At 44.3% G+C, this 20,000-nt stretch overlaps 1 non-coding gene across 1 annotated transcript, besides 1 other annotated feature; it reads right to left on the bottom strand.

Moving 5' to 3' along the window:
- Positions 1–20,000: part of a repeat region (repeat R1; copy 1) that runs on past both edges of the window.
- trnI-CAT-1 lies at positions 7,163–7,244 on the bottom strand. Its single transcript has one exon. It is a non-coding gene; the product is annotated as a tRNA-Ile (tRNA).

Below are 20,000 nucleotides of genomic sequence, written 5' to 3'. Positions count from 1 at the left end.
TTGCCAGTTCCCTAATAGGGATACACTGGATTGGATACAACACTCGAGGTAGCAACTTCCCAAGTCATTCCTCTTTCAAAAAGTCTTCCATAATAAATAAAGGGAGAAGGTTGTTCGACTGAAGCCCGACCTCTATGATTTGAAATGAGTGCAGAAATTTCCCTTTAAGAGAATGATCTTTACAGAAAAAGAGCCCAGAGGTTTAGTCAGTGTCCTCTTTTATTTTTTCTTCTCGATGAAAGGCTTCCCCAAAAGCACTGGTTTTTCAACCTCCATGGTCTTTCCCAATCTTTTTCTATTACTTACACCTGGAGCCAGCTTAAATTGCTAAAGCAACTCCCGAACCTAATTCCTAAGGTCACATACCTGTCGAATAAAAAGAAAGATCATTTTGATAGTTGGAATCTCCACTAGGGCAGGCATTAATATGAAAAACTCTCCAGCTGGGACATCATCCACGGCTAGATCCTCCTTCGCGTTTAGGAGATCTCGACTCTTAACATAAATCTATGAGCTACAGCTGCGTTAGAGAGAGAGATGTGGAACTCTTTTCTCCTAGTCCGATTAAAGATAGATAAGACATCCGCCAGTGTAATCTTTTTCCTGAACCCCTCCTCCTTGGAAATCTAGCAGCCAGAATTAGCTTAGGAATGCGATTCGTAGCATCTATAATGTAATGTAGTGTAGATTGAGCTCGCATCCGAACAACATCTTGTTGGACAGGCCAATATGGGAAGGGCTTTTTAGATACCTCAGGGTTGTTAACGAAACGAATAAGTAAGGTTCATGCTTGCTATTGATGGTAATATAGCCTACTTACTGGGTAACTACTCCTACGACTATAACGTTTTCCTTCCCAAAGTAACTAAACGAAGTTTGATATAGGAAGCCATTAATGTAGCGAAGCTTTTTGTGTCATATGATCGGTGTTGATCTTCATTCTATACATTCTCTTAGCAACAGCTCAAGTCGGTCGTCTTCTATCCACACATGGCGGATGAAATCAATAGAAATTGGTCTTCTTTCTGTGGAGCCGTTGGCTAGGCTACCTGTGAGGTTGAGGTGAGTGTGGGCAGGGGACGGACATTGATTGAAGGTTGAGTCTTCTACCGGGGAGGAATTGATAGGGCTTACGAAGCGGTACCGACATGGGGAAGACAGATCGATCGGAAGCGTATCATCCCTCCTGGAGATTGAAATAATAGCTGTTATTGAAATGCCACTTTCAGTGGAATAAAAAGATGAAATGAAAAAGGTCATTTCCATCTGGTCCTTCAAAGATCGATCTCTTACTGATGATAATAGCCTATATAAGATAAGGTTTTTCCTAACCCTCCCTTCGCGAAAAGAAGGAGGTGAAATTATTTTTCCTTGAAGCTTGCGAAGGACTTAATGAGACATAGAGCTTCGATCAAGAATAAAATAATTTTAGACTATACCCTCCCCGCACGGAAGAACCAAGCAAGGGATTCACTCCAACAGAAGAAAGCCCAGATATCGAATCTGAATTGAGTACTCGTACTTCGCTACCTTTCTCCGAGCGACTAAGAAGATTAACTAATTGCGTCCGCTAGAGATGCTTTACCTAACAATGACTTTCAAGTGGGGAGTGAATGAAAGTCGATATAGAAATCCTAGGCTCAAAAGCCACATTTTTCGATACCGAAGTCTGCCACAAAGAAGCTCATTTCCAACGCTGGAATGTTGAGTTCCTTCATCAAAGGAAGAGCTACAACTGCTACAACAGCTATATTAAGCAGGAACGCCCTAGGCGACAATGATTGATCCTTCTTCCTTCTCTTATTAGTCGTTGAGTTCGGCGGTTGCTTCGCATACCTCGTCATTCAAATTCTTTCACCGCAAGCAAAGATATAGCAGCTCAGACCCTCTCTTTCTAACAATAAGCCCCCGAAGGAAGAGAACAAACTCAGCTAACTCAGGAAAGAAGGGGATACATATGATACCAGAACGAAAGAAAGATGGGGCTCCTCAAACGCGCTTGCTTATAAGAGAAGAGATTTGCCTTATGATGGAAGGTACGGTACGTAGATAGACCGATGTAGATTCATTGGCTTGACCGTAGCGACACGGATTCCCACTTATGCCACCCTAACATCCAGAGGAAGAAAAACCCAGGGTATGAGAACGACTTTCTCCTATAACTAAAACAAAGGACATTTAGTAGCGAAAAGCATTGACACTTCTGCCTTCTAGGCTAGAACCCTCAAAGCTGGAAGAAAGGACAACCTAGCTCAACTGATTGATTGGTACCGTAGCCCCGCGTGTGCGGTAATGGGCAAGGCAGCCTAAAGAAGAAGATGCTGATAGCGAGTGATTCACTCCTAAAAGTCCATCATACTCTCTTTTCGTGGAAGATGGGGTAGCAGGTCTTTTCTTGTTCTTAGGGGGCGGAGGGTTTTCCTAAGAAGATGGAAGTGCTGGCAATCATAAGGTGTTGCCTCTTCCCCGTTCAGGGGTGGGGAAGACCTTGGTCTAAGAATGAAAGTCAGAGCGAGTTTTTAGTCCTTGTTGAGTCCAATGTAGAGGAATGGCAGCAAGAACACTGGGGCTAGCGTGTCAAAACAACTTCTTCTTGATTGACTTTCTTCTGCGGAAGTAGTAACTAGCAAGGAAGTAAGACCCAATAAAAAGAAGAAGGACAGAGCCAACATTTCACCACTATGAGAGTTGAGGGGTAGAAAGAGACAGCGCATAAAATATCCTCGTGAAGAGGGAACGTAACGATAGGACTTCTTCTTCATAACACAGGAAACGGACTCTTCTTGGAACTTGTACTTCCTTTGTTTAGTTAGTAAGAATAGGCCGGTTCTCCACCTGCAACCCTCGCTCGAATAAAAGGAAAAGAAAGAGCATTTTCCTCGGGAACTCAGAAGGTTTTTCCCTCAACGACTAAAGGATAAAGCTAGGGGACTACAACCTGGATACCCAAGGGGAGGAAGCAGCATACTACTCCCTTATCTTACTCAGACAGAAAGAGCACGCTAAGCACTAGAAGAAAAGGAAGAGATAAGCTACTCCTACTAGAAAGGGACCTAGATCAATAGAAGGAAGGCAGAACGACAAGCAAGAAGAAAGAACCAGAAGACTAGACCCCAACTCAACCATGCCTCTCTTCCACTTAGAAAAAAGACAACGGAAAGACGAAAACGGAAACTTAAGGGGAAAAGACTACCCGGGAGACATGCACCAGAGTGAATGGGGTATCACGCCGCGAGAGCACGTGAGAAAACGAAAGATTGATCGAGAAAATAAGTAGGGGCGACCAAGACAGAGGTCTGTGGGAGGGATACCCTTTCCTATGCAAGAGGGTTTGACGGAATTGAATCTGCAACTGTCTCGCAAACTCTTCCTTCTTATTCTTAGGGGTAGACCCTATGGCAACTCCCAATGTCAGGTCCAACTTCGACTATAGAGGATTACCCATGGACTGAAACTTTCTTTCTAGCTTACTTGATTAGTTGCTTAGCTGGCTTGCTTCTCCTAGCACCAGGCTAACTACTAAAAGGCATGGGCAAAGGGGAATGACTGACTATAGCGCCAGCACTTTCCTTAGAATATCCTTCCACTAGTTTACCCTTACTTCTATCCCAATCTCAGGGGACTTCCTTCAATTCCAATATCCTCACTCTCATTCCCAAGCTGGAAACAAGGGCAGGAGTAGACTCATTGGAGGATAGGGTTTGGCTTACGGATATAAGGTAGGGTAGAATGCTGACTCTTACAAGGCATTGGTTTACTTGAGCTCTGGCTACGAGGGTAGACTTCCTTCCTCTATATCATATCCCCTGGGAATGAGTTAGTCGAAGAGGATTAGCTGGTAGAATGAGTCAATACTGGCTGGCAGGTTAGCGGGTACTACTACAAACCAAGCTGGATACAGCCAGGGGATAGCTGACTCGATAGCTCGTTCTCCTACTCCTATTTCTCATCTTGAACTTCTCGAATTTCTTCCTTCGGCTCCTCCAGCGCATGGTAACTTACGCTCTACAATAGCACGCTCTAGCTCTATCCCAGGTCAGATCTTTTCAGTCTTGAGGGAGAAAGAAAGTACGCTTATAAATCAACATGCTATTTGAAGGTCAGTCCCGAGTTCCAAGAAAGTGGAGATTGGTTGGCTAGAAGGAATATAAAGTGCTAGATATTTTAATTCCATGGTTGAAGTCCCTGTGGATAGGTCATTTTCTATTAAGCTAATTCCCTCATGCTAGGAGTAAACCTAGCCTAAAAGAGCGCTGTATGAGAACGGGCAAACCCTAGCTTCCCTGGGTTTAGATCTAGAATAAATAAGGACTGAGTATACCTACGCTAGAATCTCTTTTGCTATCGGTTCTTACTCCAAGGGGATATATGATCTATAAAGAAAGCGTGCTATCGTAAGGTTCTTAGTCCCTGCTTCTTTTTCCCAGCCTTTTAGGACTCATTCTACCAGAAACCCTGTTCACAAGGAGATAGTAATCCCAGGCCTAAAGGAAGCAAGGTGAGGATAGAAGAAGGCAACCTGCCACCAAGTAAGCCCCTCTTTCTCCTTGTCGGTCTAATTAGTCTTAGATATTCTATCAGGCTTGACTAGACCTACAAGAGTCGGCTACTTAGCTTAGACGGACACAATTTCGGACCTTTGTATTGTGGAGATATATGTACATATCTTTATTGAATCTTTGTTGCCCGATTCTTCGAAGGCGGGTCAACCTCAGGAATCCCAGGGGGCCAATCCCTACTTTCATGTTTGATCCTCTTTCTGGTTCATCCCACGACGCTAGAACGGGTTCAGTGGCCGCTCCTGCTTGACCTCAGATTATGTCTTTCGCAACGTCAAGTAATTGGATAATCTCGACAGCTGGCGCATCTGTTCTGGTCTCTCCTTTTTCCGTTTATTTCTATTTCTATCCCGGTTAGATCATGGGATGACTCCTCGAATCCTTTGCTTTCTTTCATCTCTCTGACAATGGGCTTTTGCCAATCAATATCTTCTGACTTTCTCAAATGAAGGTCGTCTTCGGATTTGACTTGACTTGCTGGGTCCCTTCCTCAGTCAAAGACTGGGGCCAGATTAGTAATCTATCAATCCACCGTGGCTTTCTTTCTCCAACTTCTTAGCCCCGATCTTGGGGATTTCCTAGTGACCAAATTGATATTTCCGTGATAGCTTGTGATTCCTGAAAGACGGGCAGACTGACTTGCTGATGGCAAAAGGACTTGAAGAGTGAGGGCTTTCTCGATTCTCTATTAAAGATAGAATGAGAAGTTGATCCCCGATTCCATTTCCTTAGGCAGGCTGAGGTCGATACTCTTTCGCGCTTGGTGGCATCTTTCTGTCATATCGTGAGGGCTTCGGGTTCATAATGTTCTCAATCAGAAATGAAAGATGAGATGCAGTCACCCATGCTCATGAAGGTCAATAAGTAAAGTCGCTATCTCATATTCCCCCGCTAAAGCGGGTCTCTTTTCTAGTCTTCCCTCTTTGCTTGCCAGTCATAGCAATAGTAGAAACTTCTTCCCCTCGTCCGTCCCCTCGGTCACTCCATTCCTGTCCCGATGATAGAATATCATAAGATAACTAATGGAATCTTCCAACTTCAAATAGCGTATAAAAGAGTGATTTTCCCAGGTTCGAAACTGATCGTAGTAGAAGTAGAGGTGGCAGGGCCAGGCCAGACTTTGAGAAGTCATAAATGCGGCTAATCAAAAGGCTCGGCACTCACCTGATAGGGATCTTTTTCACTTGAACTATGCTTCAAACATCAACTGAGATAACATCAACCAATCCGGGAATGTAGTTCTGAGGGCTTAGCGATCAGAGAAGCGTAGCAGCATCGGCAGAGGAGAACTGAATGCCACTTCTGAGACTGAAACCTCTCTTTGCTTTGATGAAGAAATCTATCAAGAAGGATGACTAGGACTAGCCTTTCTTGGCTTTGTTTCTAGGATCGGAATACAACTCAAACCAAGTGAGCGGCTCGGGATAGAAAGGTTCCAAGAGCTTAGTGGAAAGGTCAAGTGCGAAGCGCTAGTTCCATGCCTTCTACTTAGGAAAGCCCTCAATCTTCAAGCACTGTGCCCAGCGTTGATGAATCTTCTATCAGGTTTGATTTCGACCCTGATGAACCTGGCACCTCTCTTGCAGAAAGCCAGAAAGCAGAAGCTAAGGAAAAGGCATTGGATGGGATGACTCTATCTATGGGCCCAAATGCCACTCAATTTCAAAGGTGAGTAGCGTAGACACTTGACCGATAGGTTGCGGGGCGTGAAGCCAAAGACATTACAAGTACTAAAATGACAAGCAGAAGTAGGAGCGATAGCCACATACTATGATTATGAATAAAAGGCCCTAGCCAACCCCAGTCAAGGGTAGGCGGAAGAAGGGGTATTCTACTCAAAGACCGGTCGGAAAGGGAAAATGCTATCCTGCCTGATTGATCACCGGCGTCGAATGCAATCTTTTAAGCATAGCCTCCTCGATTACCGGCATAGAATGGATGAGCGCTTATGAGTTCCCACTATCGAATCATCTCATTTCCTATTCCGGGCATTGAAAGCTGAAATCAAAAGACATCAAGGCCTAAGTCAGACCAATGATGATCTTCTCTTAAAATAGCAAGAATATCTGGTGGAGGACTCTGCACCCAGTAAGGTCGACACAGTCAGTCAGGAAGATGCTTTCCCACCCAATCGGCCGAAGCATTGGCTAATCTGTTCACCCTTTATACCGACCAGCTGTGGTAGGACATCAGGAGTTGCTGCACATCGCTAACAATAGGCCTCAGACTGCGATCTGTAGACGACTTTTGACTATGAAAAGCTTGAAAGACCTGAGATGAATCTGTTTTCATACATATAAAGATAAGATAGCTGTAGAGAAAAAGCCAGGTCAGAACCTTTCCTAAGTGTAAGTGCATGAGCCTCCGCCATGTCCACCGAAAAAAGGGCGTAAATAGACCCTATTCCAGTTATGAGTAGCCCAGTCAGATCTATACCCACCACTCCAATGTTTTCTTTGTGATAACCTGGTTAGAGAACCGCATCAACATGAATCTTAAAAGAACCCATCTCAGGCGGATGCCAATTCAGCTCCACTTCTTCTTGGTGGGACTAGATCGAAAGGGCGGCGGGTACTTCGACTGCCTTGTATCAGGTGAAGAGAGGGGGTGGTAGGCTTAGTAGGGCTCGAACCTACAATATCACCGTTATGAGCGGTACGTTTCAACCAATTAAACTATAAGCCCTTACGGATCTCTACATGCAATTCGCTCACTTAGGGAAGAGCGGATGGAAAGAGGAGGCCTTTGCTCTATCTGCTTCTTCCTCTTCCCAGGAATGAACAATTGGATCAAAAAATGTTCTATTTTGTGGATTATTGTTTATAGATAGATATAGAATATTATATGTCTATTATTATTATTATTAATAATAATCTAATTTAAGCAAGCGGCCCTTTCGCGACTCAAACAGCCGGTACACTTTCCGGCTCGCAACGGCTCAAACTGGTGGGGGCTCTCTATTTGCTTGCAATGCCGGCTGTTCGCCTTTAGTTAGAAGTAGAGGGTTTTTTTTCACACAATTTAAAAGAAAGTCATTATGGATGAAGTAAGAAAAAGTATATAAGGAGTGAGAAATAAAAACTTGGTTACGAGAACCGAAGGTTAGGCCGACTACTTTAGTAGAGATAGACCTAAAAAAGTTTATTCCTACCCTTCCCCTTTCTGTCAATGTTGCCAATTCTCAGAATACCTCGTGTATACAGTTGTCCAACTACTTTCTTCTTCCGACTTCTTTAGCCACTTCCGCATCTGTCGTATTCGGGAAAGCTTGCTTCGTGGCGGAGCATTTAGCAATGCCAGCAGCCTGGTGAGGGCTGGCTGTCTGAGGACAGGTTAAGGCAGGGCCTGCTGGACTTGCTTCTCATGAGATTGGGTGAGGGAATCGGAAAGGGGCTCATAAACCGGGCTTTTGGGCACACGGAAAAGGGGAAGTGGATAGAGGGTGCTTCTCAGCTAGAGTTGGGGGTGGGGTCGCTATAGTGGCTAGGGTGAGTCTTCCTACACGGCTGGCCGCCCGGTTCTAGACAAAGCTGCGGGGGTTACCACCACATCCTTTCCCGATAGACTCGAAGCTCTTCATAGTCAGGCGGGGTAGAAAATCTTCTCTCAAAAAGAGACAGACCAGAGATGACAGAGGAAGGTATTCGATTCAAAAAATATATGGCAGTCAAAACAGCTTCAGCCAAAAATGGACTAAGGACAGAAGCAAGCTACAAGCATTAGCAACCGCTTTCGTTTAATCTTATGTCAAAGAAGCAGCGAAGAAAAGTCGTTTCACCTCTATTCCCTCTAAAGCTTCTCTTAGGAGAATCCCTTCGCTACACTCGACTAAAGACACCTACAAACTCACTCATAAGGAAACTCATCAAGTAGGTCTTTCGAGCCTTTTGACAAACTAAAGTCCTAAAGAAAAGCAACCCCAATCCCCCCCAGCCCAGGTCAACCCACTCAATATCCGAGAGAGGGTAGGCTTTTGGCGGGCCGCAGAGACGGCGGATAACGTAGCGGATAATACGTACTTGGAAATAAGCGGATCATAGAAAAGTTTTTTCATGCCTTGACTCTACCTCGGTTCGTTCGGAAATCATGGTAGTCTTTTCATGGAGATTATTGGGAACGGAAATGGGCCTGGGGTTAAGAACAACGACAAAACTGCCTTCTGTCTGTTGCCATGGAATGTATAGGTAGGGATTGTTTTATGCTTGGAAAGCCCGTTCCGCGCTCTCTATCCCCTCTTTTTTGAGGTCCCCATGAATCTTTAGTATTCGTCTTCGCTGAATTCCATCCAGCCTTCTTTCATGGATAATCATTAGTATTCCTCTCGCTAGCTACCCTTAGTAAGAGGGGGAGGACTTCACCTTTATTTATCTTTTAAAGAATTGCCTTTACAGCGCCCTATGCTGATTCCCACTTTCACTCTTTTGCCTCGTCAAGTATACGATGGGATTTGGATACTATAGTAAGCTGTTCTTAATGGGCTTAGCCGCCGTTCAGCAGTGGAATATTCCCATGATATAGTCGCTCAGTCATTTTTGAATTATTAGTCCAGGATATCCGAAATAACATCTATAAAGAGTTGCCGGAACCGGTGCTAGACCAAAGCATGGGCTTTTTCTTTCTCAATTGATGTAGTAGTTCAGTGAGAAATCTCGTTCCTAAACTTGTTGTTACTCGTTTAGGGCAACAAAAGCTTTTTGAACTTTTTTCTTCCGCTACATTCCTATCATTCGTTCTTTCCTTCTTTCTTGCTGTAGGCTTTCATACCAATTGATATGGATCGTTCCCAAATGCTACCTCTTGGGCTAACTCTTCCGATGCCTTTTATTCTTCATAGTGATCTTCCTCTACCCGCCGAACCACAGAACCGCTACCTCTCGTCCCTTATCTTCTTATCTGATTTACTGTCCGTCCCGTTACGTTACCTCTATTTTTAGGGATTATGATTAGCAATTGGCACACCATAAAGAATAGGCTTTTGGCTGAAAAGAATCATAGCATTGCCTCGGTATACAACCAACCATTCCATATTCATTGCCTCCTCGTATTACATATTCTACAAAGTAACCAGATCTCCTCACTCGAGTTCTTTGCATTGAGCTCGCTCGGTTCGTCTGTTCATTGGAGGAAAGCGTTTATGGAGCTTCATGTATCAGCTCGCTGTCCTTCTGTCTCTGATCCCCAATATGAGTGAGACCAAGATGGCTGACTGGAGTTCCACAAATCAGCTGGTCATGTCATGGCTTCTCAATGCAATTGAGCCTACAATTGCTACCAGTCTTATGTTTATGGCATCGGCTAAACAGGTATGGTCTTTGATTTCCATGATCTTGATTTCATAGGAAATGAAGCTAAGATATTCCAGCTTGAATAAGAAGTCAAAAATCTGAGTCAGGGGATATGACTGTTGCTGAGTACTATACTCAACTTAAGACCATATGGTCAGAGATCTTTTTATATCAACCAGTTCCTTCCTACATTTGTGATTCTTCCAATGCCCAAGGAAAACAGAGGTTATGCAAAAGTGCACTTCTCCTTTTTCACGTAGAGTAGGTTTTCCCTCAATGTAGAGGCCTTATAAGTTCCCTAGGTACTCCCCAGATCGCGAGTACTGATAGATATTGGGTCTACCCATCGGCCTTCTCTAATAGGGCACTCAATCAATCTCCAATCGATCTATCAATCCTTAGATTGAGCCTGAATTCGCCTTTCGAGTTCCTATAACAGAGAGCCAATCGATCGCTCGCCAGTTGCGATCTGCTCTTTCTCTTCCTATCACTAGGTCGGTCCGTCGGATTCTAGTGCTCGACGATTCTATTAGTCTGGTACTGGTATCCTTCGTTCCCGAAGAATTCGAGTCAACGGCAGAATCGATCAATCGCCCCAGGTGTAAGGCCTATCTCGTTTAAAAGTATGACCGCGGTCCTTTCCTTGGTTTAGGAATTAGGGTGGTGTGCTCTATCCGAATTTAAGGTGTGCTCTTGTGAGTGGGGGTGTGTGTTGTGCCAGAAGGGGCGTACCAAGTAGGTGATTCAAATTATTGCATATAGAAAGAGAGAGCCGGAACTTTGGAGAGCTATCTACCCTTAAAGACGGATTGAAAACAATATTTGATTTTGACTATATAGGTTCTTCTTTTCTACCTTTCTTTCTTATCAATGAAGAAGAGAGCATAATGGGTACAGGAGACTTAATTACGAGAGTGGAGTGCTTGCTTGGATCAAGTCGCGTAGCCGCTTTCCTTGCAGATTTTAGGGATTCAATTTCAAAGTTGATTATCTAGGCTTCGATTAGCATGTGTTAAGAATATGATCCTTACTTGCTTGGTTGAGCAAGCCTAAAATCCCTGCTTTAAAAGTTCTAACAAAACAAGCATGAAGCATAACAGAATTTCACAAATGGAGTGACTGCTGACTCTGACTCACTGCTTAAAGAGAATAAATAAGGCGTTACAGTTCCTAATAAATAGAGTGCTTAATGAACAAAAGAAGGGATTTAACGAAAGCCTTAGCTGTAGATGCTCAAAAAAAGAAAAAAACGAATAGAAGAAGGACTTGGACGAAAGAAAGCTGTTTATTTACCTACTGATCTTGCATGGTCTTTCTCAGCACGAGTCTTGCTCTTATAGAGAGAGTCTGCCGCACAGTTTCAACATGAAAGACTATTCAACAAGAAGGGGCAGTAAGAGACCAGTCTTGACTCTCTAGTCTCTGTCCCGTTGCAAGGAATCCTCAAGAAGTCCTCAACTTGATGACAGCATGAGCTTCGGTGCTACTACTTATCATGATAGGAAGGTCCACTCAAAGTAAATATACAGATTCCATTTCAATCTATTTTGCCCTCTCACTCTTGTCTTCCTATAAAACGAATAGAAAATTCGGATCAGGCTATTCTCGCCTTCTTGTCTAACCTAATAAGAACTAAAATAAAGGAGTTTCTCTGACTTTCTGGAACTTACTAAAGGAGGCCTTACCTTGGTCCCGGTCCATTGAGTTGAATGAGTTGAAGCGCCTTTACCATTAGTCTCATCTGAAGCAATTCCCGAATAAGAAAGATTGGCTGTTCTGCTAGCTCTTTCAAGAGTTGGATTAGGTGACTTTTTAGACTAAGCTGGGGGTAGGTGCTCGTGCATGAAAGGAATGGACCTTCTCTTTTTATTGAATTTAGAGCCAACACCCTAACTGTTGGGTTAGCTTCCATGTTTTGAAACTTTTCTATCGGGTAAGGAGTTAGAACAGGCCGAGGCCGAGCCTTAACCAAGCCCTCAACGAAGGAGGAAGCGCGTTAGCTATTCAGTTTTTCTTGCTTTGAATTGCTGGCTTTCTTTTATGAAGAGCTGGTTCCGGGGTAGATCTTTCTTGACTTTACAGAATTAGACTCTCTTTTCATCAGCCTTGAGTTGAGGATTCTGACCTAGCTCGATGACCCCTCTGTGAAGCTCTAGTCCTTTCTGCTTACAGTGCTGATAGTTCCGTGTCTCCAGCCTCTCCTGCTTACCCCTAAGTCCTGTCTGCAGTAGCAGCTTAGCTTCTCTCTTCTATAGTAGACCGAGTAGATGACCGAAGAGCGGACTTCTTTCCAACAAACAGAGGAAGTTTCGATTCTAGCTCTGGAGAAGCGAACTTCAATCACAAAGATTCCACTACACTACTTATTACGTTTACGTCAAACATTCCTATTTCTACTTCTTACTCTCGCACGGATAGAGATGGAGGTCGGGATTCCCTTTCTCAAGACAGCACCGCAGCAATTCAATGAGCGAGACTTGCACTCAATAGTAGAACAATGAAAGCAGTAGTGGCACTCCCCATACTTAGATGGTCCGGGCCAGGCACTCCATATGTGTTTCGGTATTGATCTGAGCACTCGTGTAACTACTAATAAAGCTCGAGGGACCTTTCTTTCTGAGTTATTGGCTACCGGTGTGACTTCTCTTGGTCAGGTCTAAAGGTCTAAGGGGAAGAGTTGAAAGCGGGCCAAGAACAAAAGCACTTGGATTAGCAATGAACAAAAGGTAAGCCAATTCCGGGATTGGCTTTGTAAAGTCTCCTTAGCGATCACCAACTTCACACTTTCGGTCAGGAGTCAGGTGAAAGGTTTGGTTCAAGCGAAAAGGAAGGATCAAGATGAGGTAGATGAGTCTCAGCGCTCTCCTCTACGATTGGTTGACTTCGAGCCTTCGTCCAATTGGTGGTAATGGTAATAATGAGGATTTCGGTCAGTTTGATCCGTCCAGGTAGGAAAGCGCCCGAACTGCCAGCAACGACACTTGAACAAAATCCATGAGTAGGCCAACCTCGTGAAGGGGGGAGGGTCAGTTTGGCTCTTTTCTTTTGCTTGACAGTAGGGAGGGGCAGCCGCTTTCACTCTTTTGCTTGACTGAGGCCGAGCTTGTGAGTAATTGTCCATGGCGTTCCAGCATAAACTAATGATTATGCCGAGTCCGTGCTTGCGAATCTATATGGGTTCTACCCCCAAGCCCCGCTATCGAAGAGAGATGTGGCAGGCAGAAAAAGAAGGGGCTGGCTGTGAGAAAAGTCATGGTCATTCAATCGTGCACATTCCCTCCCGTCTTTCTCACAAAGGAAGCAAGCCCCCCGAATTATAGCAAAAGAACGTGAATTTGAAGATGAGGATTCTGTGTCCAATGGATTTGACCTTCGGAAGGAGACTGACTCTTTCTATTAATTGCCCCCTTCTTTACAGCTACGCACCTTATTCAGCTTTCCAGCAGCTCGGCAAGAATGAGTTGAGAGATAGACCTTGAACGCAGAGAGAAGGCAGCCAGTTCCAAGCTGTACTTCGAATTAATAGAACTCAATGATTACCAATATTACCATCGCTTCGGCCTAAAAGCAAGCCAACCTGAGCTCGCAATAATCCGCCATTTCCTTTGTTTTTTCGGGCTTTTCGTCTCTTTCATCTGATAAAGATGACATGGAAGCTTTCAGCCCAGGTTAAACCCCTCAGTTCACAGTAAATGAAAGACGGTAATCCTTAGATTTTCTATGAATATAATCATTCAAGTGACTAAGGGCCAGCCAGTGAAGTCACAACTCATAAGACAAGATAAGGGCAGTTTGGTAAGCCGAAGGTTGAGGAGAAGCGTACTGCTGACAGAACGGATGAAGGACAGGGGGAAAGCAAATAAGGTGTAGTGACTATTCTTCTGCCTTCACTACTTCGCGGGAAGCATTCTATGAAGAAGGTAAGCCAAGCGGCTCTAGTTAGTCTGATACCAGGAGTTGCTAGGTGATAAGAAGAACAAGAATAAGTAATGAATCGTGAGGTTATGGATGCCGGAATGTAGACTAAACTATCAGCTTCGGCTGCGCCTCGGGAGGAGTACTTAGGTTCAGATCTATAGCTATTTCATCTGTCTCAAATATAAGGTAGGAGCTGTTCGGTAGTAGCCTAGTTCAGGTTGTTTAGTAGCATCCGTTCCTTATCCCCGTTGTGGATAGTTAGGCGGTGGGAACAGCCGAGCTCACTATTGCCATTAGACTCGCAGAGCATAAAGGTGATGCAGGTATTTGCGGGAAAGTGCGGGAAAGAAAGAGGTCATTGCTTGGTAGGAAATGAAGAAATGGAACATCATCCGAATTCATCAGAATCAATATCCACTTTCTAAACCGAGACTGACACCAGTTTACGGAATGATCGATCGTACTAGATAGATAGCCTAGACCATAAACCTTTCATACGCAATTCCTCGATCAAGTCATTAATGCGCAAGAGAAAGCAAGCGATCTATCAGACTAGAGGGAAGTTGGTCTTTCTCCATGACCCACCCCCTTCGCGCAACTTCTCGCGTAAGGCTTTAGCTCGAATGTCGTTCCCAGGGCCTTCTTCCATAGATAGAGATAGGTGGTATTCCCGGATCACGCGTAGAGCAAAAAGGGAAGAGTTAGCTCGTTCTAAAGAAGTACTACTACAGCGAAAGGTTCCGTACCCTGGTTGCTCAAACCTGTTTTACCTTTTGAGGTCTCTTTCAGCTGCGGGGCGGCAAGGCCATGTTGTTCAGTTGAAAGCAACAATAAAGAGGGTATTCGTTACGCTCGCTTTCCTCTAACAGTTATACCCCAAACGAGGGCGCCCTAGCTAGTTTCAAGTTCTCCCAACCCAATTGAAAGTCGTACCCTTTGGGAAGGCAGGAGCGGTATAAAAGGAGAACGCCCGAAGAATTTGATCAACTTGAAGCCTATAGTTGGATCGAGAGGCTTACTTCTTTATCTAATCCCCCGTCTCATTGCTAGTATGCTCCTTCATCTATAAAGCGAAGTCTTCTTTCAATCCTAAAGGATAGTTTAATGAAAGGCAACAACTGTATGGTATTATACTATCTTCTTCTTTGAGGCCCGACCAGCTCTTTCGACGCACTTCGGAACCCTTTGGCTAGAAAGATGGATCGCCTACAGAAGAAGACTAATGTCCAAGACAGTCGTGGATTGATTACGGAGTTCCTTTCCCATCCCATCTCAGTAAGAGAGCATAAGCAAAGAGCTGAAGGCAGGCACAAACAAATAGGGGAAGAGAAAGTGAGCAATCTCAGGGAGCTCGGCTTCTTTTCTTTTTTCCCTTGGCCTTGCCAATCAGCTTGAAGACCGGAGTAGATAGCCGTAAGTACCGCGCTTCCTCTCAATCCACTCTTTCACTTCAAAGCCAATCGATAGCCCGAACTGGAACTTTCTTTGAATTTGACTAAGTCACATCTGACTCATTGGAGTGAAACCTTAGATTCCCTGTCCTCCATTTCTCTTCAAAGTCACTGACTTCCGGGAAGAACGGGAGAGACGACAGATGCTCCTTTAGAACTTCTGATCTCAGTATCCACTCTTAAGCCTGCTTCTCGATAAAGCCTTTCTTCTTCTTAACTTAATAAATAGGTGGAGGTCGACCTGTTAATAAGAAGATCGAGTGCTAGTGCTATTAAGCCGAGGTTTGATAGTCAGCAACTCCTTTTTAGTTTAGCTGCGTAAATACCACCGAGTAATGAAAGAGATCCGAAAAAAGACCACCAAGTCGTGATGAAGCAGATCTGATCCAAGCATCCTGGGCGATGGCCTACCCTGAGACACCAGAAGAGCCAGAAGATTCACCAGGGTTTATTTCAACTAGTGCTCTTTACACGTCAGTTCGAGCCTACAGCTGTCTCAACTTAATGAACTGGACCTTCTATATACGCAAAAAAATAATGCCCTATCATGATGAGTCAACAATCCCAATCGTGAAGTTCCATTATAGCAATCAAATTCTCAAACTTCAAAACCAGACGTCGAAGCAACCAGAGGGGCCCTCCCCCGTTAATAGTATTAACTAAGGGCTTTAGCTGAAGAGAGTACCAAGGACTCTGAAACAAGGCTGGCGAGCCAACACAACTACCTTAACCAACCTGTCCTGAATTGAACCTATCTTTTCTATATGCATTTCATGTTCCATCCCAGGTGACGCAACAATCTATCAAAGAAGCAATCCGTCACAAGACATAAAATGTCAATATCAACTGTTGGACCAGATTGAGTTGGTTTGTCAATCACGAAGCTCCAGTATCGCAACCAGTTACAAACTTCGAAGTGGGACCAAGGTTCTCAGATGGACGGTACACAGGGAATGGAACGAGGTGCTTTGTCTCAAGAAACATCGCAAGATGTCAAAACCATCTAAGGGATCAGTCCGGAGTCTGAAGCCAATGCTGCCAGGCAGGAAGAGTCTAATTGGAAGATTCCCAAGTGAGACGGGGAGGAATCGCTCGATCTACCGAAAACGAATCCTTGTCGGAGTCACCGTCTATAGCGTGTTTTCAGCTTGTCAAGCCTCAGAACTTGACTTTGAATTCGCGAATAAAGTTTAGTCATAGTAATAGGGCTATCAAACTAAGATGAGTGGGAACTCCGGCATTGCCTTACTTACGCTTTTTTATTGAAGCGCACCCTGACTAATGCTAGTAAACTGCTATACCAACATTTTCATTCCAAGTCGAAAGCCCAAATCAAATAGAAAATTGATCACCCGACAGCTAAGCTAAAAACAAAAGGATTCAAAGGCGAAAGTCAAAGCGGAGATTTGAGCATATCACTCACTATGGTGAAAGTTTCTTTTCCGTGGTTGACTCATTTGCAGCTACCAAGGTGGTACAAGCGAGTACGAGTCATGCGCATTCATTCAATCTAGATCCCTTCCGAGGAGCAAAAGCCAGTTCCTCACTCATTCTTCTATCTCTTTCTCAGTGCCACTGCAAGTCATTTCGTGAGAAGTACTCCTTCTATACGTCTAAAGCAAGGGAGTGAGCCTTGTAGCCAAGGCGATCCACCTCTGGAACTACTGAGATTTGCTTTTCTGACAAGACAGTTCTCATCAATTTCATTCCATAATCTGTTTTTGGAATTTCACTGAGAGAGCCTTAAGGCGAATGATCCTATGAAGAGTGATATTAGCAAAGCAAGTTCTTTACTTGCCTAGATCCTTCTATCCCTTCTGCAACTCCTGGACTGAACGTGTAATTGCTAAATCGAGGTGAGTTTAGTTTGACGCTTTGGGTTTGTGAAGTGAGCTCCCTTATTCTGACGAAGAGAAGTTCAACCGGTGGTTTGTACCTCTAAGGAAATGTGGGTCGCCTATCGTCTCGGGACTGAATCTGGTGAGATTACTTTAGTATCTGAACTGCGTTAGCTGATCCATGGGTAGAACCCCCCTTTCTACTTTTGGTGAGAATCTCCCAATAGAATTTGTCACCATAGGAAACAGTTGGAATTGCTCTCCTTCCCATGCGCCTCTACTACTCTACTAGTAAGTAGTTTGAACTCATTTCTATGAGCTTTTGGTTGGCATTGAGGAGCTGGAGGTCAATAATGACCCTCCTATTTTAGCCTAATGCTTAAACTTCTTGTCTGGAACACAAGGGGTATGGTAATCCCCTCAAAATCAATAGTGTTAGGCAACTGATCTCAAGGCTTAAAGACAGACATTGGTATGCGGCTCTAAAGAGTATTCAAAGTACTCCGAATAGGATGTTGGACAAGACTGTGATGAATAAGCTATTGCTGGTGCCGGTACATAAGCCAGATCAACTGGATGAGCTTCAAGCACTCAATCTTTCTCTCTAAAAGGATATGCTTCTCACGCCTAACCACTGGCGATGGATCAATAACAGTATCTACTAATGATCTGACTCGTGCTTCTGGCTACGCTATGGGCTATGCTGACCCAGAGAACCCCACCACCTCTGCTACAGCGGCTTTGCCTTTCCAGCTCCTCGGTGAACCGGATAAACCACTTAGACTTAAGATAAACCACTTAGACTTAAGCGGGGGTCTCCTTCTACTGGTGTTGGATTCTTCGTCACCATACTTGGAAATCCTGAAGCAACCCTTGACTATGCCTGCGCCTCGGTTGGCTTAGAGTTATCCAGACTATCTAAATGCTGCCCAGATGGCTTAGCCCTTTTGCTACACAAGGAGAAAAACCACCCTTCCTTATGGGTCGAGTTTAGTGAAGATTGTCTGCCTGAAAGCAGGCCTTATGGCGTGTTTTTTGCAAGTCAAAGAAGAAGGTGTACCACCCATCACCTGTATTTTGACTTTTCTTATCCAGTCTATTCGTTAATCTCTTTCTCTTCCTATTCATTAGTATGTCACTTCTGGATAGCTAGATTCGATAGCTGCCTACTCTAGGCTTATTATACGGTAGCAAAGGGAAAGCTGTGGAGACGGCAGACTCGCCAGTCAGGCACACCGTGAGGCTGACTACAGCAAACCGGGAGGTTACAATTCCTCTTTTCCTCTTTCCATTTCCAGGGAGTGAATGTAGGAAGTGCAGACGGTGGATCTGGTGTGAACATTCAATCAAAGGCGTCTTTGGGATCGGCAACAGCTAATTGGCTTAGGCGATTCTTGTTGTGGGCCTAGGGTAGGACTCTCTTTCGAGTTTCAGGGGTGAATCCTCATATAAAGGACTCCCATCCCCGGGAAAGTCCCCAACTGGATCAATCTTTGTTGGCTGGCTTGCTTTGCTTGGTTGGTGGATAGGACGAATCCCTGCTATCAATAAGGCTTTGGGATGGATTATCCACTTCGCACACAATGCTAAAGAACATCACTTTGCTTATTTCGAGCGAATGTCAAAATCTCAGAATATGGGCTTCACCAATTGCTTGTGTTTGTTTAGTCACGCCGCGTCTAAGTCTACGGTAAGACTCTGGCTGCCACAACTCTCTCTTTCTTTGATAAGTTCACTTCAATAATTTCTCGTAAGGAATCAAAAGAACTGGAATACCAAAGGGAGTCAAATACTACGAAGATGCAGCGGAATGGTGAGAATGGGAGCCAAGGAATCAAACTTGGATTGTCATTGTCTTATCGTCCTGTCGTCAGCTGCTACAACTAGAATAGGGGGCTAAGCTAATTACTAAGAATAAGTCAGCAGAGAAAAGAAAAAAAAGGGTGGAATGGAATCGGTAGTGAAGCCAGGACGTCGAATGCTACTCTAGAGCCGATTCATAAAGAACCTCGAAATACACATCTGAATTCGGTTCAGTGACAACTTTCTCGACTCAGCATTTTCGGAGGGAAAGTTCCTTCCGGTCTGGGCGAGTTCACGAATCAGATGGAGAGCCACCCATCCTAGGTATGAATCACGTGGACGCTGCAGAGCATCTGCTTAGGAAAGAGTCGGGATCTTCTAATGTACAAAGATCCCCTAAGGTACTTTCTTTAGAAACAGCTCCTACGGATAGGATAGATAGTTAGCTCTTACGTTTAGAGAAAGATTAGACTATACATGGGGTTCCCAAGTCTTTCTAGGGGAAGTTCATTAGACATCTATTCTCCCGAAGGCAGAAGGAAGGCTATGCACACGAAGCTAAAGTGGGTGACGGAATTCGCCAGCGATGATAGGGAAAAATCCTTCTCATGGACTCAAAAAGATAGGTTAGCGACCGGGCGAAAGGTTGGAATTGATTTAGAAGGGCTTGGCCCTACTCTATCTATCGGAATTCGCCGGTTAATATTCTTTCTACTAGACTAGTTCTCCAATAAGAGGAATCGGGGACGGCACTTGTTTTTTATATGAAGACTTTCCCCGCTCTAGAACAATAGTAAGTAGTCAGTATAGCCTGTAGTTGGCCTTAAGCCTAGCTGTGTTACGGAATCGTGTTCAGGTCTTTCCTTTCTTTAAATAGAAAGTCAGAATGTACTTATGCTGTAAGAGAATGGCTTGCCGCGCCCGTCCTTGTTCTAGATCTAGAGAAGAGTCAACCTCGAGAAGAATAAGCATGGATGCCGGTCTTGAACTCCGTGAAGGCTTTACAGAGAACTAGGCTTTTCGCTTCATTGGATAAAGGCGGAGAACACTGGTTTGTAATTCCTTTCTTTGGCTGTCACTGAATTCATCCGGCAATTGATACCGAAAATCGGCCTTTTCAAAAGCATCCTTTGATCCAGCTTTCTC

The sequence above is a fragment of the mitochondrial genome of Mimulus guttatus (genome assembly GCF_056151865.1).
Source record: "Mimulus guttatus mitochondrion, complete genome".
NCBI lineage: Eukaryota > Viridiplantae > Streptophyta > Magnoliopsida > Lamiales > Phrymaceae > Erythranthe > Erythranthe guttata.
Note: the sequence above shows the minus strand (reverse complement) of the source record. Positions and strands in the feature narration are given on the sequence as shown.